The sequence below is a fragment of the Loxodonta africana genome, chromosome 24 (assembly GCF_030014295.1).
Source record: "Loxodonta africana isolate mLoxAfr1 chromosome 24, mLoxAfr1.hap2, whole genome shotgun sequence".
NCBI classification, from domain to species: domain Eukaryota; kingdom Metazoa; phylum Chordata; class Mammalia; order Proboscidea; family Elephantidae; genus Loxodonta; species Loxodonta africana.
The window spans coordinates 37,706,636-37,726,771 of record NC_087365.1 but is presented as its reverse complement, the minus strand read 5'-3'; the positions used below and the strand labels follow the sequence as shown (position 1 = coordinate 37,726,771).

General features: G+C 45.6%; 1 long non-coding RNA gene and 3 other non-coding genes across 15 annotated transcripts; all 4 read right to left on the bottom strand.

Moving 5' to 3' along the window:
- Window positions 1-2,919: 2,919 nt before the first annotated feature.
- LOC104846048 (uncharacterized) lies at window positions 2,920-18,372 on the bottom strand. Of its 12 annotated transcripts, none has more exons than XR_010319271.1 (6): window positions 18,136-18,372; window positions 17,121-17,227; window positions 16,204-16,876; window positions 9,426-11,307; window positions 6,677-6,790; window positions 2,920-4,183 (listed from the first exon to the last, which is right to left on the bottom strand). It is a non-coding gene; the product is annotated as an uncharacterized LOC104846048 (long non-coding RNA). The 12 variants fall into 12 exon arrangements; XR_010319275.1 differs by lacking the exon at window positions 18,136-18,372 and having other exon boundaries at window positions 6,677-6,936; window positions 9,426-9,501; window positions 11,248-11,307; window positions 17,121-17,802; XR_010319274.1 differs by lacking the exon at window positions 18,136-18,372 and having other exon boundaries at window positions 9,426-9,501; window positions 11,248-11,307; window positions 17,121-17,802.
- Window positions 7,722-7,855, bottom strand: LOC111751148 (small nucleolar RNA SNORA71). The gene has a single exon (XR_002786235.1). It is a non-coding gene; the product is annotated as a small nucleolar RNA SNORA71 (small nucleolar RNA).
- LOC111751151 (small nucleolar RNA SNORA71) lies at window positions 10,510-10,634 on the bottom strand. The gene has a single exon (XR_002786238.1). It is a non-coding gene; the product is annotated as a small nucleolar RNA SNORA71 (small nucleolar RNA).
- LOC111751150 (small nucleolar RNA SNORA71) lies at window positions 13,086-13,218 on the bottom strand. Its single transcript, XR_002786237.1, has one exon. It is a non-coding gene; the product is annotated as a small nucleolar RNA SNORA71 (small nucleolar RNA).
- Window positions 18,373-20,136: the final 1,764 nt, after the last annotated feature.

Genomic DNA, 20,136 nt, shown 5'->3' with positions numbered 1-20,136 from the left:
TTTTTAAAAATTGCCATTTTAACCATTTTTAAGTGCACAATTCAGTGACATTAATTTCATTCACCATGTTATGCAACCATCACCACTATCCATTTCCAAAAGTTTTTCATCACCCCAAACAGAAACTCAGTACCCCTTAAGCAATAACTCCCCATTCCCCCTGCCCAGTCCCTGGTTGTGGTTGTTGTTAGCTGCCATCAAGTTGGCCCCCAACTCACAGTGACCTCATGCACAATGAGACCTGACCGTTACGATCCGTAAGGTTTTCATGGGCTGATTTTTAGAAGTAGGTTGCCAGGGCTTTTTTCCTAGTCAGTCTTAGTCTGGAAACTCAACTGAAACCTGTTCAGCATTATAGTAACACTTAAACCTCCAGTGGCAGACGGGTGGTGGCTGTGGATGAGGTGCATCGGCCAGGAATCGAACTCAGGTCTCCCACATGGAAGGTGAGAATTCTACCACCGAACCACCATTGCTCCCATATTTTCAGCACTGTTGTTGTTAATTGCCACATACAAAAAAAAAAAAAAAAAAAAAAGACCAAACCCACTGCTGTTGAGTCGATTCCAACTCACAGCAACCCTATAGGACAAGGTAGAACTGCCCCATAGGCTTTCCAAGGAGCAGCTGGTGAGATTCGAACTGCCAACCTTTTGGTTAGCAGTTGAGGCCTTAACCACTGCACCACCAGGTCCCCGCGTCCAAAAAAAAAAAAAAAAAAACCCCACTGCCATCGAGTCGATTCCAACTCATAGCAACCCTATAGGACAGAGAAGAACTGCCCCATAGTTTCCAACGAGCGCCTGGCAGATTCGAACTGCCAACCTCTTGGTGAGCAGCCATAGCACTTAACCACTACGCCACCAGGGTTTCCAAACATAAAACATAGTCCCTAATAAATATTTTTTGAACGGACTAATGATCTTTTATTCTGCCCAGCCCTCCGTTCTTCTGCCTTTCCATTCTGCTATGTAATCTCCCACCAGCTGCTTCACCAAGGCCTCTGGTACCGGGTTGATTCCTGTTAGGATCATGGCTCTTCTTGAAACTAATCTTGGTTCTTGGGCCGTCTCGGTAATACCCTTCTCAGGTTTCCTTAAGCTCTGAAGAGCTGGAGGACTCCTGCTTCAGATGCAATGGTAATGGGAGGGACACTTGATACTTCGGTTTGGCTGAAACACGTCTATGTTCCTGTATATGTCAAGTTCACAAATTCAGCCCTCAGGATGGTTGATTTAGATAGGAAATATTTTAGGAAGACTGGATAACAGGCAGCAATTTGAAGCAGATGGAATGAATAGTAAAATACCCCAATTTCCAGTTTCCCAGTACAAACAAGCATCTGACAGCCTGATATGCAGGCTTATGCTATTTATGGAATCAGCCTGCAACATTTTTCACTACTGAATACATCAGGAAGTGGAAAACCAGCTAAGCCACTTGTTAGGTGTGAGACAAGTCCCATTTCTCTGAGCCTTGGTTTCCTCATTTGTAAAATGGGGCATAATTAAACCTACCGCACTGGGTTGTTGTGAAGATTAAATGTGGCAATTATATACGTGGGCTTCCTACAATGCATGGCATTTAATAGAAGTTCAATCAGTGGTAGTGATGATTAACACCAGCCCCACTGGGATGTCTGCAAATTAGCAAAGAAGAAAGCATTCCTAGTGTCAAGTTAACAGATGAGTCTGTCACATTTTTCTTCATATTAACGATCAGTAAGCTATACGTGCTCCTCAAAAAAAAAAAATAGCTGACATTTATTAAGCATTCAGAATGAGAGAGATACTGCTATACAGTTAACATGCTTCATCCTTAATCCTTACTATTTGGGCTATGAGCCCTCGTGGCTCAGTGGTTAAAGCACTTGGTTGCTAACCAAAAGGTTATCGGTTCAAACTCACCAGCTGCACTATAGGAGAAAGATGTGACAGTCTGCTCCTGTAAAGATTTACAGCCTTGGAAACCCTATGGGGCCGTTCTACTCTGTCCTATAGGGTCACTATGAGATGGAATCAACTACGAGGGCAGTGGGTTTGGTTTGGTTTATTTGGGGTAGGTGTTTTTCTGATGGTCAAATTACAGAGCCAGAGGCTGAGGTTCAGTGAGGCAAAAGAAAACACCCCATGCCCCATAGTAATTTACTATGCCAGAATCTGACAGGCTTTTAATATCACCAGGCTTCCTCCCAATGTGGGAACAGATGGGCATCCTGGTGACATGGCAGTTGTAGCCATGAGGGGAGAGGGGCCTGTGTGACCCACTCCTGGTGCAAACTGATAAGACTACTAGGAAAAACCACCCCTGGCCTCATTCCTTGCCCCTAAGTGTTGACTGAGGACCTTCCACGTCAGTCCTAAAAAAATGGAAACACATACTCAGAGGGGGGTGGTCCATATGCATGTTTAGCACATCATTACAATTACTGTTACTGAATAACATTCCCAAAAGGCCACAACCCCCTTGTGGTAAAAGAAACCCACATCTGGCATTTCCATGACCACAAACCCAGAGGTCTCCCAAGGGTAGCTGTTCCTCATATCTATGTCCTTAAATTTCCCCTATAGATTTCATTACCCAGAGCTCAGGGCACTCGTCTTCCTCAAGGACTTCAGCCCGTGCTTCAGTCTCTGAAGTCCAGCCATTGTCTTTCCTTCCGAAGCCCTGGTTCCAATGTTCCTCAGCTAACTCAACTGTAAATCTCTCCTAAACTGAACCATCTGGCAAATCTTGGGATTGTTCAACCCCTAGTCCAAACTCTACACCCCCATCTTAGATCCTGTATGTCAAGCCCTAGGAACGTGCTAAATGAAAAGCCTCAATGAGCGGAACTCATTCCCATGACCCACTTTCTCTATATTGCTGGCACATGGATTATTAATTTAAAACAAAATAGAAAAATAACAAGCAGCAGGACATGGTTTCAAGATTTATTGAAGTAGGTGAAAAGACAATGATGCATAGTACACCGAAGTTCAACAGAAAGTCTTGGTTCATAGTAACGTGTACCAGGAGGGGACATCATGGAAGACGGTAAAGTAGGAAGCTCCAGGAATCTGTCCCTCCACCCAACAACTATTGAGCTTGCAAAAACTGTCAGAATAAACTATTTTGGAACTCTGTCCTCTAGTCCAATACTTGCAGCTTCCAAAGAGTTTGAAGAGGCTGGTGAATTTTTGTTTTTTGCATAGTGGCTACTATTGCCCATCCCCACAGCAGGCAGCCATGGGCACAGGAGCAGGCATGCCTGGTTTGACTTGCTGGTGCCAGGGTGGCAATAAGGGCCTTGCCATCCAAAAATAGGGGCTGTGTGTTTTGATTACTGATCGCTGCTTTTGATCACTGAGGGGCCAGCACAGAGAGAAAGCCTTGTTTCAAGTGACCCACAGCTGAAGTGGCTTCCCAGGTGGTGTCTGTTGAGGGGATTTAAAGAGAAAATTTTCTTTCTTTCCCCTTTTGGGTGACAGATGTTTAAGGAAAAATTTTTGTTAGATTACTGGTTGACCACAGAGATAATGGAACAGAAAACTTCAGACGTCACAAACAGACGGCTCCACCCCTCGTGAAGCAACAATCAGCAACCCCTGAGGAGTGGGAGAATTAGCATTCCAGAGTTACCACTACATAATACCCAAAACGTTGGTCTCAACAGAAAATTACAAAACGTACTAGCAAACAGGAAAGCATGGCCCATTCACAGGAAAAAAAAATTTGACAGAAATCATCCCCAAGGAAGCCCAGACATTGAAATTATTATCAGTCAAAGACATTAAATCAACTGTCTTAAATATGTTCAAAGAAACCATGGACAAAGAACTAAAGGAAATTAAAAAAATGATACATGAAAAAAATGAGAATATAATAAAAAGATACAAGTTATGGGCTAATGGCTGCAAACTTCTCAAATCTGATGAAAGACATGAACATATATAACTCTGGGTCACTATGAGTTGGAATTGACTCAATGGCACTGGGTTTTTTTGTTTTTAACTAACTCTGAACAGTAAAACTCAAAAAGATCTACACTAAACACATTACAGTCAAATTGTTGAAACCCAAAGACAAAATAGAATTCTGTAAGCAGCAAGAGAGAAACAACTTGTCACATAAAAGGTTGAGCACTGATTTCTCTTCAGAACCCATGGAGGCCAGAAGACGGTAGGGTGACGTATTTAAAGTCCTGAAAGAAAAAAAAAAAAAAAAAAAAAAAACTGTCAAGAATGCTATACCCAGCAAAACTGTCCTTCAAGAATGAAGGCGAAATTAAGACATTCCTAGATAAATTATAGCTGAGGGAGCTCATTACCAGCAGATCTGACCTACAAGAAATGCTAAAGGGTCTTTCAGGCTGAAGTGAAGACAATATACAGTAACTCAAAGCCATAAAAAGTATACTGGTAAAGGTATCTACGTAGGTAAACATAAAAACTAGTATTATTGTACTTTTGGTTTTTAGTGTCTCTTTTTTTAATATTTTTAAAAAGGCAAATATGTACAATTATAAGTGTATTAATGAGCAAACAATGTGTAAACATAAAATTTGTGACAACAGCAAATAATAAAGGGGGAAGGATGGAGATGTATAGGGGCACAATGTATATACTTTTGTAACTAAGGTGATATTATTCAAACCAGGTTGTTATCAGTTTAAGATGTTAACTGTATTTCCAATGTAACTGCTAAGAAAATAAAAAATACATAGAAAATGAAGAAAGGGGATCAAAACACAACACAAAGTCTGGCACCTGGCTAAAAACCTTTGTGATTTTTCAGGCCTGAACACGGGCCATTACAATAGTTTTATTTGGCAGGCCTCAGAGGGAGAGTTCCCTTGCAACACCCCCCCTAAAAATGACACTACAGGAACTTTCACAGCAGGGCATAAGATGTGTGTTCAAGGGTTCACTGCAGCAATGGGGAACTAAAGCCCCACAGAAAAGGACTATTAGGCATGTAATGGTCCATCAGAGGATAGCATATCCTGCCGCTGTTAAAATGAATTTGCTTGCTTAGACTTTTCTGGCACAGAAAAATGTCCAAGAAATATTTTAAAAAAACAAAGTTGCCAAACACTATCTACAGTAAAGATAATATTCCTATTTGCATAGTCTTAAAAAAAATGGTGTTGGGAAAAGTGGATCTCTATATGCAAGAGGGAGCCCTGGTGGCGCAGTGGTTGAGAGCTCAGCTGCTAACCAAAAGGTCGGCAGCTTAAGTCCACCAGCCAATTCTTGGGAACCCTATGAGGAAGTTCTACTCTGTCCTATAGGGTCGCTATGAGTCAAAATTGACTCAACAGCAATGGGTTTGGCTTTTGTTTTTTTATATGCAGAAGAATGAGGTTGGACCCTCACCTTACACCATACACAAAAATTAACTCAAAATAGTTCAAAGACCTCAATTTAAGGAACTAAAACTATAAAACTCTTGGAAGGAAACGTAAGTGAAAATCTTTGTGACCTTGGATTAGGCAATGATTTCTTAAGTATCATGCCAAAACCATTGGTGATGAACAACAAAAATATATGAATTAAATTTCATCAAAATTAAGAACTTTTGTACATCAAAGGACACTATCAAGAGAATGAAAAGACAACCCACAGAATGGGAGAAAATATTTGCAAATCATTTATCTGATAAGGGATTAATATTCAGAGTACATAAAACACTCATAGATGTCAACAACGAGAAAAAAATAAACTCAATTAAAATGGGCACAGGATTTGAATTGCCATTTCTCCAAAGATATGAAATGGCCAGTAAGTACACGAAAAGATGCTCAACATCATTAGTCATTATGGAAACGTGAGTCAAAACCACAATGAGATCCTACTTCATACCCACCAGTATGGCTATTCCTGGAAAATAAAATGTGTTGGCTTTGGTGAGGATGGGGAGACACTGAAACCATCACCCACTGCTGGTAAGAATGTAAAATAGTTCAGCTGCTGTGGAAAAGAGTTTGGTGGTTCCTCAAAAAGTTGAACATAGAATTACCATATGATCCACAATTTCACTCCTAGGTAAATACCCAAAAGAATTAAAAGCAGGGACTCAAACAGATACCTGTATACCCAAGTTCTATGCAGCCTTATTCACAACAACCAAAAGATGCAAACAACACAAGTGTCCTCAAGAGATAAATGGATAAGCAAAATGTGGTACCTACATAAAATGGAATATTATTCAGGCACAAAAAGGAATAAAATTCTAATACAACATGGATAGATCTTGAAAACATTATGCTGGGTGACATAAGCCAGACACAAAAGGTTAAAACGGTAAATTTTATATTTTATCACACATGCAAAAAAAGTTATACCAGGTGTAGGTAGGGGGACAACAAGGCAGGCCACTGGATGACCCAGCCTAGACTTCCCAGTCCATGGTCCTGTGGCACTGCTATTGAGGGGCAGCTGAAGAATCTCCAATTCTGGACTCCATGTCCCCAAAGCCCCACTCATGCAGAGTGAAAAGGTGTTCCGTGCTGTGCTGAGGCGACAGGGTAAGAATAAGAAGGTCTTGCGATGCTTCACCGTGGCAACATCACTCTTCACTCATTGTTATTTCAGCACCCAAGATCAACTCAAAATAATCTAAAGGAGAAAGTCAAAGGCTTGGAATTTCCATCTGCAGAAACACAGACCAACTTAGCCTCTTGACATTAACTTACCATTAGAAAGCCCCTCCAGGGGACCTGGGGACCCCAGGTCACCATCCTGAGAACATCGGTGCGTCAGCCATGTTGGAGTTTGCATCAGTGATCTCCAGATCCAAGGATCATCCCCTAATGATGAAAAGGCCATAGAGCAGGAGGTCACTAAAGCATCTGGTCCGAACATTACCTCTTCTTTCTTCAGGCTGACATCAATGAAAATAGTCCCGCTTATTCAGGTATGAGTGGCCCATTTATTCACATCAAACTTGTCTCAACTAGAGGAGTGAAAATGAAAAACGTCTTAAAAGTCTAGAACAGCCCTTTTCAGGGCAACCGAGTAATGCAGTAAGTGGTAGAGAAACAGCTGGAGAGCTCGCTCTCAGGGGCACCTCACACTGAGGTGCCACCTTGCCTTGCCGGGAGTGAAGGGCCACCTTCTCAGAAGCCACACTGTCATCATTTGCCTGCACACCTGTCTTTCCAGTGAGACTATGAACTCCCTGAGCCTCCAAGTCCTCCTCCTGTTGCATACCTTTCCTGTAATACTTTCCTTGCCCATGACAGTCCATTTTGTTAAAAGCCCACCCAGGTTCACTACCTCCAAAAAACTACTTCTCTTGGAAAATCTCACGGCAAGCACTACATACCACACCACACTGCACTGATTTGTTCCATATAATTTATCTTTGCTCCTTAAGCAGATGTCACATCATATACCCAAGCCAAACCCAGTGCCGTCGAGTCAATTCCGACTCATAGTGATCCTACAGGACAGAGTAGAACTGCCCCATAGAGCTTCCAAGGAGCGCCTGGTGGATTTGAACTGCCGATCCTTTGGTTAGCAGCTGTAGCACTTAACCACTACGCCACCAGGGTTTCCGTTGCATCATATAAGTAGGACAAATGCTCTAGAATCATCAGCCACCCCCCAAAGTATCTAAACCTTGACACAGGCATACCTTGGTCTCTGGCTAAGCTACAAAGCACCTGTCACTGACTCTCAGACAGCAACCCACAATGCCCCTAAGGCTGGCAGGAGCTGGCAGGAGAGAAGCAGAAATGTGTGAAAGCGTCAGCATTTGAAAGGGATGGGTATGGACCCTCCAAACACGGGAAACTGCTTTCCACAATTCCTCTCCCTACATTATCGATGACCAGGGCACAGGCAGCCCGTGATCGCTTTTCAATGCAGGTACATAGCAGGGCAGAGACCCAGGAAGGAAAGCAGATGCCAGTGGCCTGTGGAACAGGTTGGTTAGGAAGAAAAACATAGTCAACCACTAGACCCTACCAGCTGCCATTCTTTCCTGTCAAAGCCCTGTAAAACCTCCACACCAAGAGGAGTCAAAGAGAAGTCACTCTGGGCAAAAATACTGAAATATACTAAGGTCAGAGAACACAGGAATCACGTAGTCCTAAGATCATCAAAAGTCATCTCCATACACGGATGGAGCTTGAAGATATTACACTGAGTGAAATCAGTCAGTCATAGAAGGACAAACACTATGTGACCTCACTTATACAAAAGGACAAAAAAAGGCAAATGTATAGAGACCAAAGTTTATTAGGGGTTACCAGGGGTAACCAGAGGGCCAGGGAAAGGGGAAATTAATGGTGATGGAAAAATCCCATTGATTAAGGGTAGGCTTGCACACCAGATTATTGTAATTGCTGTCAATAAGTGGTACACCTGTAAAAAGCTGAACTGGCAAAAGTTGTGATACATTTACAAAAATGACCAAAAAAAAAAAAAAAAGAGTAGCTGCTGACACCGCTTATGTACAACCAAACACCTCATGGGATTTGGCTCCTTGGTTTAGGGTCATGGTTTCATGGGACATCCCAATTAACTAGACTAATACCTCGTTCAGGGCTTCTGTTCTACTTTCTGGTTTGTTGCGTAGTGCCTGGGGTCTTAAAATCTTGCAAGTCGCTATTCAAGGTGCACAGGGACTCCAGACTTCCTGAAGCCAAGGGGGCTGGATGAACCCCTGAAACTACTGCCCTGAAATAATCATTAAAACTTAAACCAAAAATATCCCCCAAAATCTTCTTAAAACCAAACAACAGTTTAGCTGAACTAGTAAAACAGTCTGCCTTGAGCATTATGCTCTTTTAAGAACTATCCACATGGGATCACAGTGACAGCGGCAACTTGAAAGACTAGGTGGGAACCTTAGGCGCCAGTGAGTTTATGTTAATAGGGAAGAAACACCGGAGAAGAGGAGGATGAGAATGGCTGCACAACTCAAAGAACGTAATCAGTATCACTGAACTGTGTATGTGGAAATGGTTGAATTGGTTTATGTTTTGCTTTGTGTATTCTCAACAACAGAATAATTTTTTTTTTAAAGAATGGAAGAAAAAAAATCATCGCCATCACAGCTTTGTTTCTCAGATGAGGAAAATGAGGTTCTGAATAGGTCACTGCCTGCGTGACACAGTGGCAGAGGGGAAAGTCAGACCCAGGGACGCTGTTGCTGCCAACACTCCAATATTAGGAAGGGAAGGTGTGATGCCCCAGAGCTCTCTTTACCCATGCAGGTCCCTCGAGGCCCCGAGTCTGCAGCAGCTGCCGAAGGCATGTGAGGGGCCAGATGTAATGTAAGTTGCCTGGGATTGGGGGCGGACAGATCTGGGGACCCATGGATGCCACCTTCATCTCATCTCTCAGCTCCCTCACATCACACAAAGCCCAGGGTACATGCATATGACTACCAAATGCAAGGAACCAATGCTCCAGAAAATGAACCAGAGATCTTACCTCAAGGATACCAGGGTCTAGAGTGTTCTCGACATAATGACAACTCCCATGGAGCCCCTGCACACCACGGACTCATCTACAACAAATGAGAAGCTGTGAAGGAGCAGCAGACCTGTCCCTGCTCACAACAGGGCATGGCAGGCACTGGGAAAGGACTAAGCACAGTATTTACAGATCACAGATGTCAGCTGTTATTATGTCTACACTATTTTCTCACCAAAAAAAAAACAGTTTAAAGATGGAGGCGGTGGACAGTCTGTGGCAGAGTGCCCAACTCTGATCAATGTGTAGTTACTCCATGATGGCCTGAAAAAGATGCAGAGGCTGGAGGCTTTGTGCATGCGCCACGACAGACCAGCAGAGACTGCGTGGACCTGAAGGGATGCTGGGGGCAGGAGGGCCACAGTTCTGTTACCTGCTGCTGGATGAGGGCAGCATTCGTACACCTTTGGTTATATTCTGCTCCACTCACCTCTTTACTGCTCTGATCCCTGCCATCTTAATCAAAGGCCAGAGAAAAATCCTCCCCTGGTGGACTGGTCCCATGCCAAGCACCTTCCCATGGCCAGACTCAGGGCAGGCTCTAACGAATGAGAACACTCCCAAGGCGAGAAAAACAGAGGACACTTTCTCTCCCCTAGGCACCCTTGCCTGCTCACGAGTAGTTTTGTTTCCCCTGACACCATACAATGCGACACACTCTGTCCTCACAATCATGGATCTATCTCTCTCTTTTCCTTTCCTGATTCGTCCTCTTTTGTTACTGATTACTGACTACCCGCCAGACACAGCTTTGGGGATCACAGGAGTCAGAGAGATAAACACATCAGTCTTTACCTCAAGGTATGAAAGGGCCAGAAGGATGTGAGAAGGGAGAAGGTGGCAGGGCAGACGTCCAGAAGTGGAGCCCTGGTTGAGGGCTGAACCCTCTCCTGGCTCCACCAACAGCCGCTGTGCTCCCTAAGGCAGGAGCCATGCTTCCTCATCACTTAGAAAAGACTCACAGAAACCTCACAAAGAGCACTCAATAACCCAGACACACCAGGAACCAGAAAGCATCTAACGGGTGGTGAGGAGAAAGACATGTGGGAGGTCTGGAAGGGACAGGAATGGACCCTCCAAACACAGGGAAACGGTTTCGGCAATTCCTCTCTGTGCACCATGAATGACCAGGACATGGGTAGTCCACAGTCACTTTCAAATGTAGGAAAGCAGACACTCGTGAGTCAGGGAAGAAAACCAATAGCTGTGGCCTGGGAAATGGCCCACGTGGGGAGGCAGGCCAAAGACAAAAAACCACTGCCATAAAGTTGAAGCCAACTCATAGTGACCCTATAGGACAGAGCAGAACTGCCCCACAGACTTTCCAAGGCTGTAAATCTTTACGGAAGTAGGCTGCCACATCTTTCTCCTGTGGAGTGGCTGGTGGGTTTTGGTGAATTCAAACTGCCAACCTTTTAATTTGTAGCTGAGCACTTAACCACTGCACCACCAGGGCTCCTCCAGGCCAAAGACAAGTCAGTGAAAAATAAAGGACGTAATGTCCAGCACCTGCCTTCCATTACACAACAATGAACAATTCCCTGCTAGCGGACCTCCTCAGAGACCTCACAGAGCCCAAACCAACCTTTTCCACAGCAGTCCAACGAAGGCAGGGAGAGAGAGCCAAAACCTGTTCCTGTGGGGGCCCCAAAGGGAACAAAGCTGGGAGCAGTGGGACGCATCGCCACCTGTATTCTCACTCTCCACATCACATCACCTAAAGGCCTCTGGCCTCACAACCTGCAAAAAGCTCTAGAGAACTGGATAGGACACCACCTACCTGGGACTTCAAAACCCATGCTCAGGACACTTCTCACACAAGGAACAGTCACAGATGCTCCTGCAGGGGAAAACATGCCACGGTATGACTGGCCCACATACTCATCAACAGGAAGACACCCAGGAACCACAACCTTGGCAGTTCAATACACTGACGGCTTCACTTGGGTCTCCTTCCCAGCTTTACTCCTGATCTGGTCAGTGTCAGAGTCAGCTTAACCTGCCCCTCCATAAGCGGCCTGGAGACCAAGGCCGCAAAGGGAACCAACTAAGATGAGGACCAGAAACACAGGCATGAAAGCTGCGAAGGGTGTCTGGTCTGTTCAGTGAACCCACGCTTCCAAGGGAAGCACACAGTTGAGTCTGGGAATGAACTCCTACACTTCAGAACGAGCTCATCTCCACGCCCCTTGAAACGATGGTCCGTATTCCTTTCTTTCCCCATCAACAATACTTTGTAGATTAGGCCAGAGGTCAGCAAAGTTTTTCTGTAAAGGGTCAGATTGTAAATATTTTAGGCTTTGCAGGCCATATGGTCTGTGTGGCAGCTACTGGAATCTTCCCTTGTAACATGAAAGCAACCATAGACTGAATGGTCGTGTTCTAATAAAACTTTATTTGTAAAAATAGGCAACTGACACCTGGGGTCCTAAATGCCAACAAGCAGCCATCTAAAATACATTAATTGGTCTCAACCCACCGGGAGCAAAGGCAAAGGAAGAACACCAAGGTCACACGACAACTAAGAACCCAAGAGACAGAAAGGGCCACTTGAACCAGAGACCTACAATATCCTGAGACCAGAAGAACTAGTTGGTGCCCGGCCACAATCGATGTCTGCCCTGTCAGGGAACACAACAGACAACTCCTGAGGGAGCAGGAGACCAATGGGATGCAGACCCCAAATTCTCATGAAAAGACCACACCTAATGGTATGATTGCGACTAGAGGAATCCCAGAGACAATGCTCCCCAGAACTTCTGATGGCACAGGACAGGAACCATCCCCGAAGACAAATCATCAGGCATGAAAAGGACTGGTCAGTGGGGGGGAGAGAGATACTGATGAAGAGTGAGCTAATTAAATCAGGCGGACACAGGAGAGTGTGTTGGCAACTCTTGACTGGAGGGGGGATGGGAAGATAGAGAGAGAGGGAAGAAGGTAAAATTGGCACGAAACGAGAGACTGTAAGGGCTGACTCAATAGGGGGAGAGCAAGTGGGAGAAGGGAGTAAGATGTATGTAAACCTACATCTGACAGACTGATTGGAATGGTAAATGTTCACTTGAAGCTTAATAAAAATTTAAAAAAAAAAAAAATAGGCAACTGAGCTGTAGTTGACCAATTCCTAGGTTAGATAAAGGGATAGGACAATGGGGCTCTGCCCGTTCCATTCCTGTTCTCTACATACACAAACACACAGACACATCCCTGCCTCCAGGCTTTAGCATGTTGTTCTCTTCCCTAGGATGCCCTCCTGTTGCCTCAGCCTATCCAAATCAGTAACGAGCCCCGGACCCACCATTTGAGAAGCCACCTCCCCTCAGATCCTAAGGCAAATACTATATAGAACACCACCTGGCAACTAATTGTCTTCTTCCTTATTATTCAGCTTGTTTCCTGAAATGAACTACTATTTCTTTGAGGCAGGACCCGTGTTTAAGATGACTACCAGGCTTCCATCTCAGTATTTAATACTCTACTGGGCATTGAGGGGAACTTAACACACATAACCTGGCTCCTGAGAGTAGGGGAGCAAGAAGTGAAAGGCCCAACAATGACACTAAGGCACACGTGACAGCCCCCAATGTCCTGGAGGTCCAAGGTATGTGGAACAGGTGTGGGAGGGCTCCCGGAACTGGAAGGGGAGGATGTGGACCTTTCAAATGTGGGGCAACCTTTCCACATTTCCTGTGCCTGCACTACCAATGACCAGAACACGGGCAGTCTGTGACCACTTACGAATGCAGGAGCAGAAAGGGACCAAGGATTGCCAGGCCTTTCTTCCAAGGCATGGAGCAGCTGAGGACACTGACCGTTTGTGCCACCCAGGGACTCCAAATATGAGTTTTTACCTTCCTTTTTACATAATTAGCGTTCTACTACCTGTACAGTTCTAGAATTTGCATTTCTCGTTTAGTGATAAGCTGTGGAAGTGTTTCCATAGCTGCATCTACAGCTTCACCTATTGCCATTCTTTTTATTAGATGCCACGTACGTACATTTTTGAGGTCCCTGGGTGGTGCGAATGGTTTGCACTCAACTATTAACCTTACGGTTGGTGGTTCGAACTCATCCACCAGCACTGCAGAGGAGAGGCCGGGCAAATCTGCTTCTATAAAGATTACAGCCAAGAAAACTCTACAGACCAGTTCTGCTCTGCGGCACATGGGGTCGCCATGAGTCGGAACTGACTAAACGGCAACGAGTTGGGGATTTTTTTGGTATATACATTTTTAAACTAACTTCATTAATGAAGAATATTTAGCTAGCTTCCACGTTTCTGCTTTTACAAACGATGATACAGTGAACTACCTGAGCTGAAGACATATACATTTAAAATTTAAGTAACTACTGTCAAAATGCCCTTCAAGGTGGTCGTATCAATTTACACTCTCCCCAGTAGAGGATGAAGGTACACAACCACTCTCCTATACCTAAAAAAAAAAATCTTTTGCATATTTTCCAAACTGATGGGCAAATGAGGTTGAGCTTTTAGTTCATTTGTTCTTTGGCTCTACAAGTTTTTTTTTTTTTTAATTGCTTATTCATATCACTAATCTATGCTTTGAATTGTCTTTTTATCAGTTTGTTCACTGTATATCGTAGATATTGATCTTTTGTCTTTTATATATATATACAGTAAATATTTTCTACCAAAACAAAAAAGAGACCGAAAAGGGAGGCCAAAGGCAGAGACCTGGAGCCATCGGCCCAACCAAGCACAGGACTCAGCAGTGACTTCTAATTCTACAAAACCCTGTCAACATATGCCAGCCAGGAGAGACAAAGGAAGATACCTCTGAAAGAAAACAGTTCTTAGGTTGCAGAAGACAGGGGTATGTGATCCTAAGAAAAATCACCTCATGGTATTCCTGATTTCTAGATGATGAAAAAGAGGACTAGAGATGGTCCTAAAGCTAAGAGGCACAGAAGAGTGACTGAGACTCCTAAAATTTTGTCTACTTTCAATTCAGTCATTCTGCTGCCAATATAATCGTTTGAAGAAAGGTTCCCCGAGGGCGTTCAGAACCAAGCAGACACACATAGAACCAAATGCATTCTCAAAGGCCCCAAGCAGGGAAAACCGGGGGCCAAGACGAAGCTGCCCTCTCTATCTCTTCTCTCTGCTTCCCAGGCTCCATCACTCCCAGGAACCCACACGCACCCTTGTAGACTCAACGCCCCAGAGAACAGACCTCACCTTGGGGGCACCCTGGTCCGGCCACTTCCTGACAGGATGGAGACACCTCTCATGGGCCTCCCTACACCCAGCTGCCTCCTCTGCAATAAACAAGAATCCCTGGATGAGCAAGCTAGGTGTCACCTGGTCACAACACATCCTGGTAAACCTATGACAGGATCTGGCACAGTAAAGAACTGCCCAGTAATAAATGCCTCACAAACGCAGACTGTTGTTATTAACCCACAAGTCACAATACTTTCTCACGAACAAGGGAAGATGTTAACTCCAGAGGGGGTGCAGAGATGGCTTTTTGGTATCATCTTTCATACAAACTCTGATTAAATTGTAGAAGCTCTAGAAGCTGCATCACGAGCAGGATGCGGAATCCAGGGGAGGCCTGGGAACGTGCAGCACCTGACTGCAGAAGCTGATGTGGACTGGGAGCGCAACAGGGCAGGAGTGCTTCAGGTCTGCCCTGAGAAGGTAAGGCCCAGTCTCTATTTATGCCAGCCTTGTCCAATTTCATTAAGACTCTGGTCCCTGCTGCCATAAGCTGCGGCCACAAGAAAATCTTCCCCTTATGGATCAGGCCCCATGCCCTGCCAAGGGGTCTCTGATGGATAACACTAGCCAATGGCAAAGAACAATTCCAGGAGAAGGGAACACAAAGGAAGTGCCCTCACCTCCTACCAGCTGGCCTGCTCACAAGTAGTAGTCTTTCCCTGACACAACACAATGTGACCAGTCATTCCACCGAACAGCACTTGGGCTCTTTTTCTTCTCTCCTGTTTTCCATTTGCTCTACAGCGGCTGAATGCTGAACACCTGCCAGGCACTGAGCCAAAGGAGAGGCAACACTCATGCACTGTCCAAGGTCACCGTAGAGAAAAGCCAAGAGACAAGAAAACCAACAACTTCACCAGGTACGACTAATGCCCTCATCTTACGTCAATCCACTTCGCAGACTGTATCATCCCCAAGGACCCTGCGTGACCAAGGAACCAGGAAAGGGAGGTGGGGAGGCAGAGACGACTTCCTGCAGAGAAATAACCCACACTGGGGCTCCATACCAGCCCATAAGCTCCCTGAGACAGAGCCCTGCTTCCTCCGCCTTTCTCATAGCCTTCCAGAAACCAGGCCTGAGCCACACAGAGCACTCAACAATCCAGATGCACCAGGAGGCATCTAAAGGTAGAGGGAGGGAGGATATGAGGGAGAGTTCCAGGGTTTGGAAGGGACAGGGGACAGGTGTGGACCTCTAAACACAAGACGCACTTTAGCAATTCCTCTCCCTGAACTATCAATGATCAGGATCACCCAGAGTCACGTTCACATGCAGGAGCAAAAATGGGTAGAAAGCGACGCAGGAAGAGACCCACGTCAGCAACCTGCTGACCACCCAAGCAGTCAAAGCAGCCCAGCCGAGTCTAGAGCCTGAGGGCTCCCATTGCTCATATAAAGTTTCCAGCTCTCCCCATCGAGAGAGTCCACAGGAAGGCCGACGTCTGACAAGAATGCCTAAATTGTTCATTCATCCCCATGAATACTTACTGTGTACTTACTATGGGCCAGGAAGCCCTGGTGGCACAATGTTTAAGAGTTCAGCTGCTAACAGCATGGTGGGAGGTTCAAACCCACCAGCGGCTCCATGGGAGAAAAGACCTGGTGATCTGCTCCTGTAAAGATTACAGCCTCGGAAACCCTATGGGGCAGTTTTACCCTCTCCTGTAAGGGTCACTATGAGTCAGAACTGACTCAATGGCACACAACTATGTGCCGGGCACTGCGAATTCAAAAACAAAGAAACACACAAACAAGATCTCTGCCCTTAGAGAGCTTCTGCAGTTTCACCACTTCACAGAAACTAAAGCTCAGGATGAAGTAACTTCCCCAAAGTTACGTGGCTAATGATGGCTGAGCCAGGATTTGAACTTGGGTCTTTCTAGCCCAAACCTAGGCCCCATCTACAGGCTTCTGCCTTTAATTTTCACACAAGGGCTTTGCCAGGCCACTACCACCCACTCTGCCTGTGCCTGACAGCAAGCCCCTTGAGAAGCAGGACTTGCACAGGGGACATCCTCACCACCAGGAGGGTGGGAATGGGTCTAGGAGTATGATCAGGTCCTGTAGGAGAGAAGGGGGCGCTGGCTGGTGCAGAACCAGCAAAGCCATCCAGGGGAGAGTTTTCATCTGTCTCCAAGAGACTGGCATAATCCCAAGTGCCCTAGGCAAGGAAAAAAAGCAAGAAGGGGTTTTAGTGCAAAACACAGGGACAGACATCCAGACTCTATCCCTGTGAGGCCCTGGAAGGATCCTGAATTTAAAATTCAGCTAACTAATCTGTAAAATGCAGCTCTTAACAACTTATTGTAAGGTTTAGGTGAAAATGAGCTAAAAGGCGTAAGGGCATCATACAATTCCCAACAGTTTGCACGCAACCAACAAGTGGCTTTGGGGGCTGAAAATACCAGGAGTGGAGGTCTGAAGCTGTCATGAAACTCAGCTCAGTGGCAGAATCTTCACCTTCCCCGCAGGAGATCTGGACTCCATTCCCGGCAAGGCCCATGGACCTCATCTGCAACCAAAGCCCGCCTGTCTGTAGAGGCTTCTGTGTTGCTATGATACTAAACAGACTTTAGCAAAGCTTCCACACTAAGACAGACTAGGAGGAAAGGCCTGATGACCTACTTCCCAAAATCAGAAAAGAAAACCCTGTGGATCGCTACAGTTGAATCTAAAACCATTCATGGGGATAGTGCACTTCCTTTATTTACGTTGTACATGGAGTCACGGTAAGTCAGGGCCACTGCAGCTAACAACAATAATATTGGTGACCCTCAGACCAGGGCTCTAATTGGGCTCCCCACTACTAGCTGCGAATCCTCATTTCTCATCATTAATGGAGCATTAAGCCAATAATGAAGCCCTGGTGGTACTCTGGTTTGAGTTTGGCTACTAACCAAAAGATTGGAAGTTCCAGTGCACAAACCATTCTGCAGAAACCCTATGGGGCAGCTCTACTCTGTCCTACAAGGTCACTGAGTTGGAATCGACTCGGCGGGCAACGTGTAAGCCAAAAATGGGCTCAAACATAGCAAGGATGGGGAATGGCACAGGGAAGGGGCAAGGTTTCCTCCTGTTATACACGGCATACATACAGTCGCTATGGGTCGGAATCCACTCAATGGCACCTAACAACAAGCCCCCGCCAAGTGTGGCTGTGAGGACAGAGGCCCTGACACCTAGACTGGGCCGCCTCAGAAGGAGCGCTCAGCTGATGGCGCAGCCGACTGGAGAATCCTTTCTCGAGGAAACGGGAGTCTTGAGAGGTCCATACTCGGCGGAGGAGTCTGAGCACTGAACCAAGAGCCGAAACTGGGCTTGGGCGCTGACCTCTGCAAGGCCCTCCCCTCCACGAGATTCTTGGGGCCTCAGTTTCCCCTGTGGGGAAGGCGCAGACCCCAAGCCATGCAGCGCACTCACCCGAGGCGCCCTGACCTACATCGCAGGATAGCCGCTGGGCAAGGGGACGGTGAGGGAAGGCGCTAGAAGGAGCTGAATGTCTGAACAGGGCAGGGAAGGTGCTAGAAGGTGCGGGACGTCGGAAGAAGGCAGAAAAGGTGCTGAGGGCGCGGGACCACCGGGACTACGCGGAGCACGCACGACGGCGGGCGGCGGACGCACGCTCAGAAAATTCACCGCCCTCTCGGCGTGGGCGGAGATGCCGCGGTGAACTCGGTGAACGCCGGCTGCGGCCTAGAGCGGCATCTCCGGGGACAGCAACCAACGCAGCGGTCCTCCAGCGCCTCCTGGTGGAGCAGAGCTGAAATTCTGACTTGACTTTGCAGGCCAAGGCACAGTAATTAAGAGCTGAGGTCCGCGGTTCGAATCCACAGACAGAGCAGAGTAAAAAGGAAACAATATGCTTGACTTTTTGTCCATCAAATTTTAAACTTGGGTAAAATGAACACATTCCTAGAAAATATTTAACAAAAGTGCATTAAAGAAAAAGAGAAAACCTGAATAATCCTATAACATTAAAAAAAAAAAAGTCAAATCAGTAGTTAACCATCTTTCCACAAAGAAAACATCGTACCTAGGTAGCTTTAAAGGTGAGTTCTACAAAGCGTTTAAAGAACACAAAGTCTCCCAGGTAATAGAAAAAGAGGGAACATCACCAGTTCACATAATAACCACAATCCCACAATTAGACAAGGTCAATACAAGAAAAGTAGACTACAGGCCAATACTCATAAACGTATATATACACATCCTAAAGAAAACATTGGCAAACTTCAGGTGGAAACAGCCTTGGCCCCGGTGCGCTTGAAGAGCAAGCACTGTGCTCCTGCCCTGTGAATACCTTCTGCAGCCACTGCTGGGGAGAGAGAGGTGGACGTGAGAACGGGCAAATGGAAATCAACCATGTCTTTGTCAATGGCAACAGCTAGACAGAGGACTTCATTCCAGTGCAGCTGCTGTTGGGCTCCCTGAGACCTGCTGCCCCTTCCCTTCACCACTGGTGCAGGCTGACCTGCTGGGTGAGTTCACCAGGAGGGTGCCAGGTCCCTGAGTGAAGCTTGGGCATAGAAAATTCCCCAAAACTCCCCACTAGAAGGGCTGTATGTCTGAAGTGCATCTTTTTGATGGGAGGGGATGTGTTGGGGGCCAATTCCTTCCAGTGATGTCCTGGGCAGAGGTGGGTTGGTAATTAGGTCTGCCTGGACCATGGCTCTCTCAGGAGTGGGCATGCAAGCTTAGAGGAGGCTCTAGGGGAAGGTGGCCACCAGCTACCTGGAGCAACTTGTGATCAAGACAGAAGAGTAGCAGCAAAAATAGAGGGGAACCCCTGCTGAGCCAATGAACTTTCTCTTCATTCATGCAATACTTGGAGCATGTCCACTCTACCTGGCACTATACCGGGGGCTTAGAAGCAGAACTGAGTTTGCCCAACAGATGTCCACCACAACCTGATTTTGCAGGAAACTAAGAAAGGAACAAAAAACACTATTACTCAAACAACCCCCAAAACAACTGTTCAGTTAATGATTTTTTTCCATAAAGGCATTTGAGAAGTTATACCACTTTTCTAACAACTGTGTTTATATGTATATATATATATACACACATATATATATATATATATATATATATACACACATATATATATATACACACATATATATATATATATATAATGACTATGAGGTAAAGAGATGAATGAGAGAAACCCATCCAAGCTTATAATCTAATATAACAACTCGCCAATGTCAAATAGGGTTTTGTCCCATGAATGCAAGCATGGCTTTATATTAGGATGTCACAGCAGGAGGTCAAAAGTGTGGTAAATAGGAGAGTTGGAAGCAATTTTTTCTCCACCATGCCTTGTTTACGAGTTAGTCTTTCTGAGCCTCAGATTTTTCAACTTTAAACTAGGTAAAATAATAAATTGAAATACAGTTCTGGAAGTGCTTTGCACAATTG